At 34.4% G+C, this 11364-nt stretch overlaps 1 long non-coding RNA gene across 1 annotated transcript; it reads right to left on the minus strand.

The window, feature by feature from the left end:
- Nucleotides 1–1941: 1941 nt before the first annotated feature.
- LOC126960802 (uncharacterized) lies at nucleotides 1942–9679 on the minus strand. The gene is made up of 3 exons (XR_007728113.1): nucleotides 9506–9679; nucleotides 8523–8599; nucleotides 1942–2369 (listed from the first exon to the last, which is right to left on the minus strand). It is a non-coding gene; the product is annotated as an uncharacterized LOC126960802 (long non-coding RNA).
- Nucleotides 9680–11364: the final 1685 nt, after the last annotated feature.

The following is an 11364-nucleotide window of genomic DNA, read 5'->3' on the forward strand; positions in this document are numbered from 1 at the left end:
TGTCTTCATTTTTACTTATCTCAAAGTATCTTCTAATTTCCCTTTTGATTTCCTCTCTGGACCATTGGTTTCTTAGAGTATACTTTTAGTTTCCTATTTGTGAGTTTCCCATTTTTTTGCTCTTAATGATTTCCTATTATTTTCTTTATAGTTGGAGAAGATAGTTAACATTATTTTTTATCATTTTAAGCTTACTGAGATTTATTTTATAACCTAAATATAATATGGCCTACCCTGAAGAATGTTCCATGTGCACTTGATAAGAATGCATATTCTGGGATTATTTGGTGGAGGGTTCTCTAGATGTCTATTAAGTTCATTTGGTTTATAGTATTGTTTAAATATTCAATTTCTTCATTATCTTCCTAGTAATCTGATTGATTATTAAAACTGGGATACTGAACTCTCCAACTATTCATTTTTAATTGTTTATTTCTCCCTTCATTTTTGTCAAATTTTCCTTCATGTATTTTGGAGTTCTGTTGTTAGGAGCATATGTAATGACAATTGATATCTTTTTCTGCAGATTGTCACTTCCTTAGCTGACACATTACAGGGTAAGATAAAATTAGTATAAGCATGTAGCACAGAGTTGACTCAAAGTGAAGTGCACATAGTGTGTTCACAGTGCTGTGTGTACACCTCCAACACAAAACCCTTTATTTATAGCTGTTTGTATGCTTTTCATGCCTACTAGAACATGCACGCTTTGAAAGAAGGCTATGTGACTCATTATAAGTCTAGTTGCTGCCATAGTTCATGGCATTTTAGATGAAAATAGTATTCAATGAATGAATGAATGGATTTTGAAAATACTGTGATATAAAGAGAGAATGCATGGCACATAAGGGCAATTATAATTCAAACTTTTCACTTCTGTCTTTAAGGAGAAAGGTCAATGGTTACTAGCACACAGGTTTTTAACTACCTCTCTAGCATTGTTCACTTGAGGAAATCATTGAACCTCACAGAACCTCAGTTTCTTTATTAGTCAATGCACTTCCTATCTCTCAAAACACTTTATGGAAATGAAAAGGACAAAGAATGTAAAAATATTGCCAAATGTTAAGGTGTGAAATGGGTATGTCTATTGAAGGGGAGGCTGAGATAAACCTTTGGCTTTGCAATTTACTGTCTTCAAAACCTTGCGTAAGTTACTTCTAAGGTTTGTTTCTCTGTTTGTAAAAATAGGATAACAAGAGTAACCTTTAAAGATTGTTTTATATGGCATATGCAGGGTGCTCTCTGCAGTACCTGACTCACTGAAGATAGCACTTACATGTGAGGTATCATTATTACTGAAACTGCTATAAATACATGATATTTCTTAGATGTCATAGAATTCTAAGGCAGTGGAACACATTATTGTTACGAAGAGAAATCTTCACCCATGAATTCAGCAAAAAAAAAGAGACATAAAAATGCTATTTTTATAAAAAGCAAAAGGACAAAAGTGGCATTCATACCTGTTTCCTAAATAAAAAATGTTACATGTGAGAATAGAGAAAGCGTTATGATAAGTTTAAAATAATTTTTAAAACTAGAATAGAGAAGATTCTGTTTAAAAAGCATGTATTTGCAAAGACATATCAGCGATTATGATATCACTTACTAAAAGTAAAGGAGTTCTCCCACCAAGTAAGCATAGAGAAAATTTCACCAAATACTCATGATTTCTTTGGATAATCCTGGTAAAGTGCTATGAAGATAAAGTAACTTGTATGAGATAACTTAGTATCTTAAAAATATTAAGAATATTTATATCTTGTCTCATTTGAAGATGACTATGAAAAACATGGTTGTTGCTTGCTACCAAAGCAACTTTTTTTTGAACACACAAGTCTACAGCATGAATCGTTAGTTTAATCAGAAAATCATTTCAGGCACCTAGTGTCCATAAAAATGAGCATTATTTTTTCTCTCCTACCTTATCCAGCCCCTTGAAGTTTCTATACAAATGTTTCCTAGAAGTTTCCACTCCCTCCACCACCACCCCCAAAACTCTGTAGGAGAGACAGGACTCAGTTATGCAGCAAAAATGAAATTAAATGTGATGATTTGTCCTCTGGAACTGTGCTGTACATAGACATATTTGGCATGACCCAAATACCGGCAGAAAAAAATGTTAAATCTCTCTCATCCTCAAATACCTCCCAAGAAGGAATTATATGACTGGCTTATGAGAACCAATGCATAAGAAATTACCATAAATTAGACTGTATTTTTTAAGGAGAGTAGATGACATTTCAAAATCCAGTGTCTTCAGGGTGGTCCTTCTTAGTTGGCATCCGCAGAAGGGAGCTGAGCTGCTAGAGGGGCACTGAGTCTGGAGTGGGGCTGCGTGGGTGTAAATTCCAGCTTGCTACTTACTGTCATGAGAATTTAGACAAAGAATTTAGAGTCTCTGTTCCTCAGTTTCTTCTTTTGTTAAATAAGTTAATAAAAGCACCTACTTTCTACTTTCTGGTTATCATAAGAATTAAACCAGTTAATACATATGAGAGGCATAGAACATTACCTGACACATCATAAGTGATATATAATTAATTGTCTGTTCAGTAAAATCAGTGAAGGACATACAGATAGTTTTTGAACAAATATTATTTTAAAAATATACCAGACACAACTATTAAATAACCATTTTGAATAATTCATTAACTCAACTATTTATTGAATATCATTAATCATGTCAGCAATTAATTATATTAATCATAAACATATTTATTATCACCCCTTAAAAGGAGACACAGATTCTACCCTTGAGAGATTTACAGACAAAAGTTGAAGGAGCCTCTATGAGAGCTTCAAATTTAAAAGTGCAAAATTGTGTGTAACTGGTCTACTCATGCCAATTTGTAAAGATCATTTTACAGTGATCCTTTGATCAAAGAAGTGAAAGAATTTATGTCCTTTTGAATTCCTTTATGAGATCATATATTTTCATTTAAATAGAAATGTGCTTTTCAAAACACACCTCAGTACTTCACGGGCTGTCTGTCACCTACTAATATATTTCTTTATTCTATATGACTATTTTTTCTGCCAATATAAAAAACCATAGGTATTATATCATGTATCATGTAATATATGGTATGACATATAATTTATATATGACATATTAACATGTCATGTTTTCATATGACAACATGAAAAATCTGAGCTCTATAAATTATTTTCTGCCTAAGGAATATCTATTACACATGGCATAAACTTCAGGTACAGCCCACTAAGCATGGACATTTCTGGCTACTTTCTTTCGTAGTTGAAGAGACACAGTGTGTCTTTGCTCCCTGAGAGAAGCCCAACTGCCATCCAGAAAGTGCACTCTTAAGGGGGCTTCCATGCACGTAGATGAGTGTTGTAGACTGTGCAAATCCATGGAGTGCCATACACGTAAATAGTAGCCCTCTTTTCCACGCAGCAAAATCCATCCTTGGCAGAATTGAGACAAAGGCCAAAATAGTCATGCGGGCCTGAACGGGACTCTAGACTCAGTGGTCAGCACAGGCAATTATTTCTCCTGTATACATAGGTGGCTTGAACACACAAGCAGAATTTAAACCACACACACACAAATTATTACTGATTCCAGAAGTTTTGGAGTAACTGGGATTCAAAGTAATAACAATTGATATTAGTTATTGAGCAGCTACAAGAATCAGATACCAAACTAAGTGCTTCATTCATGTCATTCACTAATGTAACTGTATTAACATCTACTCTACTACATGTAAGGACACTAAGAGTCAGAAAGTTAACAGACTCTCCAGAGCTCATGCAAAAGCAACAGGCTTAGGTGATAAGCTCTGGGCCTGCTGAAGCCTGTGCCTACAATCTGAAATGCTGTGCTGCTCTTCAGCAAAGGGGGATTATCAATCTCCACTAGACTGTCGCTCCCCTCCTCGCTCTTCAGTTTTGCATGTGCTTCATGAAGCTTGACCTGCATTTTGGGCGTCTTAAGTGGCAATCATGAGCCATATTTTTTCATGCTATTTCAAAATATAGCACAATCATCAGTATATATTAAAACTCAGACATATACATCCAATTACCAAGTGTAGGGATGTTCGAGATAAAACCTAGAAGACTCAGACATAAAAGAAAGTGAGAAACAGGAATGAAAGGGAAGGTATAATGTTGCTAAATGAGAGAGAAGATGTATTTATGACAAAAGACAACATACCAAAGGGTTTTCTGTTTTTTGTTTTTTTGTTTGTTTTTTGACTATACTTACACATAGCACTTCTGCAAGGAATAAATCACTAGGAAATGCTCTAAGATAAATATTTTGAGCTAACATTTAACTGCCCAATACCTAGCCAAGCCTGACAGGATATATTATTTTCCATTTGCAGTTTTATGAGACTTCATCTTCCTCCAGTAAAGTGATGGGAAATGAGAAGACACGAAAGCATTGTTTTTTCACTTTTCTCCCATTTGAAATGCTCTTTGAGTGATACCCCAAGTTCAAATTTCTGTGGTTTGTATCTAACTCTTTTTTACCCCCTTTGACAGTGATTTTTACTGAATTATATCTGAACACCAACTTTTCCTGAAATGTCTGTTGTAGATTATAAAAACCCTCATAGTTTATCACATAAGAGAGGGCTATGAAAACAACCGTGAAGACTTAGCAAACATGCCATCTGCTGCCAATTTACAAGGATGTAATTAGGAAGATTAGGTAACCTGCCCAAGGTCACACACTCAGTAAAGCACAGGGCTGGCAGGTCTGTCTGACACCAGCATGTATGCTCCTGGTTGTGAGACACTAAGCAGTGTCTCTGGTGATCCATTTCTGTATTTTAAATATGCTGGAAAAATATTGCTCATTCAAAAATACATCTTGTGCCAACTTCCCACTTACTAATCTCAGTTTGGAAGTGTGTCTTGCCTTCTTTTGATTCCAGTGAAAAGATAATTCTAGTGCAAAGGGGAACCATATTGACCATTAGACCTACTGCGCTTATTAAACAATGAAGTATTCATATTTTGGCACACAACCCAGAGAGGAATAATCCTCCTTGATTCCCCTGTCTACCTATCCTGAGTTCCATTTGGTGTCCTTTGCTTTTCTTGCCAATTGTGGCTACTAAGAAAGATTATAATGGCAGCATGACACTGCAATTGCAGTACCCAAGCCAACTACCAATTTGACATTCATTCATTCATTCAACAAATATTTGTTGAGTGCCTATTAAGTACCTATTGTGGATACAGAAGGAAACAAGAAATGAAATGTCTCATATTTTATGACAATAAATAAAGCAGGTATATAATATTAACAAAGAAAACTTAATCACATAAGCAAATAAAAACAAATTTTTTTTTACTGGAAATGCTGTGTAGAGAATGGAAATACAATGATGTGATAGTGGCAGACGAGGCAGTTATTTCAGACAGTGTTCACAGAAGACCTCCTGAGCATTAACATTTAAGCTGAGACCAGAAAATACATCTTGGGAAAGATATTTCCAAACAGAGGAGACATCTAGTGCTTCCTCTGGACATCCAGTGCTTGCATTAACTTGTTGTCCCTGGGCGAGTTTTAACCTTTCTATGCTTCTGTCTCCTCATCTGTAACACAGATGCCTAGGGTTGTTGTGAGGAGACAATTATTTAATGTACATAATAGAGTAGCATCCATCACAGAAAGGGATTATTAAAATAACCACTGCTGTCTCTAGCAATTATAATTTTCTCTTCCAGTTCAAGTTTCCCTTCAAGAGGTAAGGACATCATGTTGAACTGGTAAGAAATGTTGATTTACAAACACATAGTTTATTTGCATAAACTGTAAATACAAGAGTGAGGAAGACAACATATCTCCATTATTCAGAAAATTCCAGCACTGAAGGGCTCAAAATTAAACTGTTTAATTAATATACATATGTCTGTTCTCTTTCGGTATCATCATTTACCACATGTAAACGTTTCTCCAACTTCTCCTCAGGTCGCTTTTTCCCTAATTATAGCCTATGTGCATTTCCTCATTCTAACACCATATAATGAGGTAGAAGCCCCATATTGTGGCAAGTTGGGACTCTCTTAAATTTACTGACTTAGTAGATTATACCTTAATCATATGGGATATTTCTAACCTTGCAAAATTTATACAATTACACTTTTTTTTTGAGATGGAGTCTTGCTCTGTTGCCCAGGCTGGAGTGCAGTGGCGTGATCTTGGCTCACTGCAACCTCTACCTCCTGGGTTCAAGCGATTCTCCTGCCTCAGCTTCCCAACTATCCCAGATTACAGGCATGTGCTACCACGCCCGGCTAATTTTTGTACTTTTAGTAGAGACAAGGTTTCACCATGTTGGCCAGGCTAGTCTCGAACTCCTGACCTCAGTTGATCTTCCTGCCTTGGCCTCCCAAAGTGCTGGGATTACATGCTTTAGCCATCACACCTGGCCATAATTATGCTTTAAAACCTTCTAACGAAACACTTAATATGTTCACTTCTGATCTTAAAATATCTTCTCCAATGCAACACATTTCTATTCTCTTCAGTATTATAAAATACTCCCCATTCTGTTGTTTCTTATTCCAATTTTATTATCTTCTTATTAAAAAAGAAAGCTTCCCCTTCAATTTTCCACTTCTCTTCTCCACATCAGTACATTTCTATCAGGTATCATTTAGGCAGTGTTTCTTTACTGATGTTATTTACCTGATTATAGACGGTCTAAATTCAAGAGTTCCAGAGCACAACTGTCATTTAGGATTTTCCTAGTTCATATACTTAAATAAGACAATTTGAGGTGATTTTTTTTAAATTTAAAAATAATAAAATAAGTTATTACCAATAATTTAATTCACATATAATTATAATATCATACTAAACTAATTAAAGAGCAACCTAATTATAGATTATGTAAAATGAAATTCTTTTGCTATTACTAGTAATGGCTTCTGGCCAACTATTTGCCAGACTCAAGTAGAATTTGCCTGATTGCACATTATTAAATGGATACCTATAAGGGCATGATGCAAACATAATAATCATAAAATAAATCTGTGCTTGCACATCCATGTCAGGACAGAGTAGTTAGTAGGAGACCACCACTCTTATGAAGCACACATAGGACAGCCAGGTAAAGTATGAAATCGTCTATTCAAAATCAATAGAGAGCTGGTGAGACAGAGGAAGCTGGAGAGAGGAAACAAACTTCAAGAGGGGATCTGATTTGTGCAGCCACATTTATCCTGAGTTTGTGCAACATAATTTCTAGAAGCCTTGAGGGAAAAAATCTATGTAGTTAGAAAGCACAAAGAATGGAGACCTTGAGGAAATATGAGACTCTTAATTAAAACTATAGAGGGACAACAGAAATAAGAGGCAGACTTGTTTTATATCAAGCATACAGACCAGCTTTGACTGCACACGTCCCTGAGTGGACAAAGGTGATGGCATCCTCCTTTATCACACTCACCTAGGGAAGAGCAAACTCTCTCTAAAGAAAGATAACATTCTAAAGTTTTTGTATGTAATGCACAGCATGCAATGAAAACTTATTATGCAGAAGAATGAAAACAGACCCCTATTTCTCACCACATACAACAATCAACTCAAAATGGATTAAAAGCTAACAGGTAAGGCCTGAAACTATACAACCACTAGAAGAAAACATGGGAAAATAGCTTAGACATTGGTCTAGACAAAAACTTTATGGCTAATGTTTCAAAAGGCAACCAAACAGGCAAACTAAAAAAAAAAAAAAAAAATAGGCAAATGAGACTATATTAAACTTAAAAAGCTTCTGCACAGCAAAGGAAACCATCAACAGAGTGAAGAAACAATCTATAAAATGGGAGAAAATATGTGTAAACTATTCATCAAACAAGGAAGTAATACACAAAATATACAAGGAACTCAAACAACTCAACTGCAAGAAAACAAAGAATCCCATTACAAAGTGGGCAAAGGATATGTGTAGACATTTCTCAAAAGAAGGCATACAAATGGTCAACAGGTATATGAGAAAATACTCAACATCAATAACTATCAGAAGACTGGAAATCAAAACTTCAAGAAGATATCATTTTGCCCAATTAGCATGGTTATCATCAAAAATACAAAAAAAAAAAAAAAACATGCTGGAAAGAATACAGAGAAAAGGGGAACTATTTAGACACCGTTGGTGGGAATGTAAATTATCACAGTCATTTTTTAACGGATATTTCTAAAAGGAAAAAAAAAAAGCCTAAAAATAGAATGGCTATACTATCCAGTAGTCCCACTAATGGGTATGTAAACCCCTATGTTTATTGCAGCACTGTTCACAATAGCCAAGGTATGGAATCGAGCTAAGTGTCCATCAATGAATGAATGAATAAAGGCAATGTGGTAGATATAAACAACGGAATACTATTCACTTTTGAAAAAGAATGAAATCCTGTCATTTGCAGCAACACAGATTGAACTGGAAATCATTATGTTAAGTGAAATAATCCAGTCACAGAAAGACAGATAGACACAAGTTCTTGTCATGTCATCACAGAAGGACACATGTACTTACTCAAATGTGTAGCTAAAAAAGTTGATCTCATGCTGGATATTGGAAGCTGGAAATGGAGGATGAGGAATGAAGTGAGGCTGGTTAATGGGTAAAAACATACAGTTAGATAGAAGGGAGAAGTTTTAGTGTTAGCTCAGTAGGGTGACTACAATTAATAATAATTTATAGTATAATTCAAAATAGCTAAAAGAGAAGATTTGAAATGTTTTCAACACAAAGAAATAAGTGTTTACGGTGATGTATATCCTAATTACACTGATTTGATCATTACACATTGTATGCATGTATTAAAATATCACACATACCCATAAATATATATAATTATTATGTATCAATTAAAAAGAAAAAATACAGCACCATTACAAGCAAAGATTTTCCCCTAAGGGGGATAACAGTGCATTAATTATAAAAAAAGGCAGAAGGACAGATTGAAAACAAAATAAAAAAGAGACAATAAAAATAAGCCTATGTTTGATGCAACTATAAATGTGAACTACCAATGGCTTTTAAATACTATGAGAAGCAAACTTTAAAAATAGAGGAAAATCTGTAGACAATAGATTAAAAGATGCACATTTTCATCAATTAATTAGAATCTATTTTTAAGTTGAAATTCCAAAATTTAAAAAATATAATGATATATGAAGATAAGAAATAACTAAAGTGTTGTTACAGCAGATTAGACACAGCAGAAAATAGGATTTGAGAAGTGGAAGATGGGTCATTAGAAATGACGAATTGAGACACAGAGAAAAACACAATAAAGGATGCAAAAAGAATATTAGAGATATGTAGGATGCAGCTATAAGTGTAATATAGGTTTATTGTGAGTCCCAGAAGGAAAGGAGAGGATGACTATTAGGTTTTGAATGTTCAACCTTATTAATTTCATTCTGAATGCTCAAACAAGATATCTGGATCAGAGAAGTAGTTAGCATTATGTTATGTAATAAGTGCATGCCTTTCTTCACATAGGTCCTTACCTTGAGTAAGTGCCACAGCCAGATGTGAAAAACACATTCCTTTACAGAAGCAACAATAAGACTGGCAGCTGACTTCTCAGTTGATGAGCCAGGAGACAACATAATGATATCCTGAAAGTTGTCAGAGAATATCTCAACTGGGAAATGGATGCCTTATAAAAATATCCTGCAACAATGAATGTGAAAAAATTTATTTTTAGACAAACAAAATTGAGAAAACTAAATCTGACTTTAAAGAACTATCAAGGAGAATATTTTATGCATATGGAATATAACTCCAGATTAAAAGAAGAAATTTCAGAAGTTAAGAATGAGGAATATAGTGGGTAAATGTGTGAGTAAATTTAAATAAAAATTAACTAAATATTTACTTATAAGGCAATAATAGCATGAGACTTAAAGTCATGAGACTTAAAATTATGTCAAATTAGTGTTTTTTTATTCTCTTCAGTTAACAAATAATAATTGTATATATTTATGTTATACTACATGATGTTTTGCAACATATATGTACCTTATGGAATGCCTGAATAGAGGTAATTAACATATGCATTACCTCACATATTTACTGGGCTGGATCATAGCTCACAGCAGCCTTGACCTCCTGGGCTCAAAAGATCCTCCCACCTCAACCTCCTGAGGAGCTTAAATTACAGGCGCAAGCCACTGCATCTGGCTCCCTAACATTATGTGTGTGTGTGTGTGGTGACAACACTTAAAATCTATTCTCTTAGCAATTTTCAAATTTACAATATATTGTTACTATGGTCACTTTGTTGTACAATAGTTCTCTTGTATTTATTACTCCTATGTAACTGAAATTTTGTATCTTTAACCAACATCTTCCCAATCCCCACCTCACTTTGAAGCTCTTGGTAACCACCATTCTCTGCCTCTGTGAGTTTGACTTTTTACATTCCACACATGAGTGAGATTATAGTGTGTGTATTTCTGTAACTGACTCATTTCACTTAGCAGAAAGTCATACAGGTTTATTTATCTTGTTGCAAATCATGGGATTTCCTTTTTTTTTTAAGGGTTCCATTGTGTACATATAGCACATTTTCTTAATCCATACATTTGTTGATGGACCCATAGGTTGATTCCGTATTTTGGCTATTGTGAATAATGCTGCAATAAACATGGGAGTGCAAACATCTTTCTGATGTACTATTTTTGCTTTCTTTGGATATACACCCAAAAGTGTGATTGCTGGGTCATATGATAGTTCTATTTTTAATTTTTTGAGAAACCTCTTTACTGTTTTCCATAATAGCTCTACTAATGTACATGCCCACCAATAGTGTGCAAGAGTTCATTTTTGTCCATATCCTCACCAACACTTATCCTTTTTTTTATAGTAACCATTTAAAAGCTGTGAGGTGAAACCTCATTGTGGTTTTAATTTGCACTTTCCTAATGATTAGTAATGTTGATCAATTTTTCATATACCTGTTGGCTATATGTATGTCTTCTTTTGAGAATTCTCTTTTCCGGTTCTTTGCTCAATTTTTAATTGTGTTATTTGCTTTCTTGCTATGGAGTCCTGTGAGATCCTTATAGATTTTGAATATGACCGCCTTATTATATGTATGGTTTGCACATATTTTCTCTTGTGCTGGAGGTTGTCTCTTCATTCTGTTCACTGTTACCTTTGCTGTGAAGAAGCTTTTTAGCTTGGTGTAATCCCATTTGTATATTTTTGCTTTCAAGGTCAGATCCAAAAAAATGATTGCCCAGACCAACGTCATAGAATTTTTCTACTAAACATTTTTCTAAAAGTTTTAGAGTGTCAGATCTTACATAAGTCTATATTCAGTTGATTTTTGTATACAGTGTAAGAAAAAATATGTAACATT

This window comes from Macaca thibetana, chromosome 8 (genome assembly GCF_024542745.1).
Source record: "Macaca thibetana thibetana isolate TM-01 chromosome 8, ASM2454274v1, whole genome shotgun sequence".
Lineage (NCBI taxonomy): Eukaryota > Metazoa > Chordata > Mammalia > Primates > Cercopithecidae > Macaca > Macaca thibetana.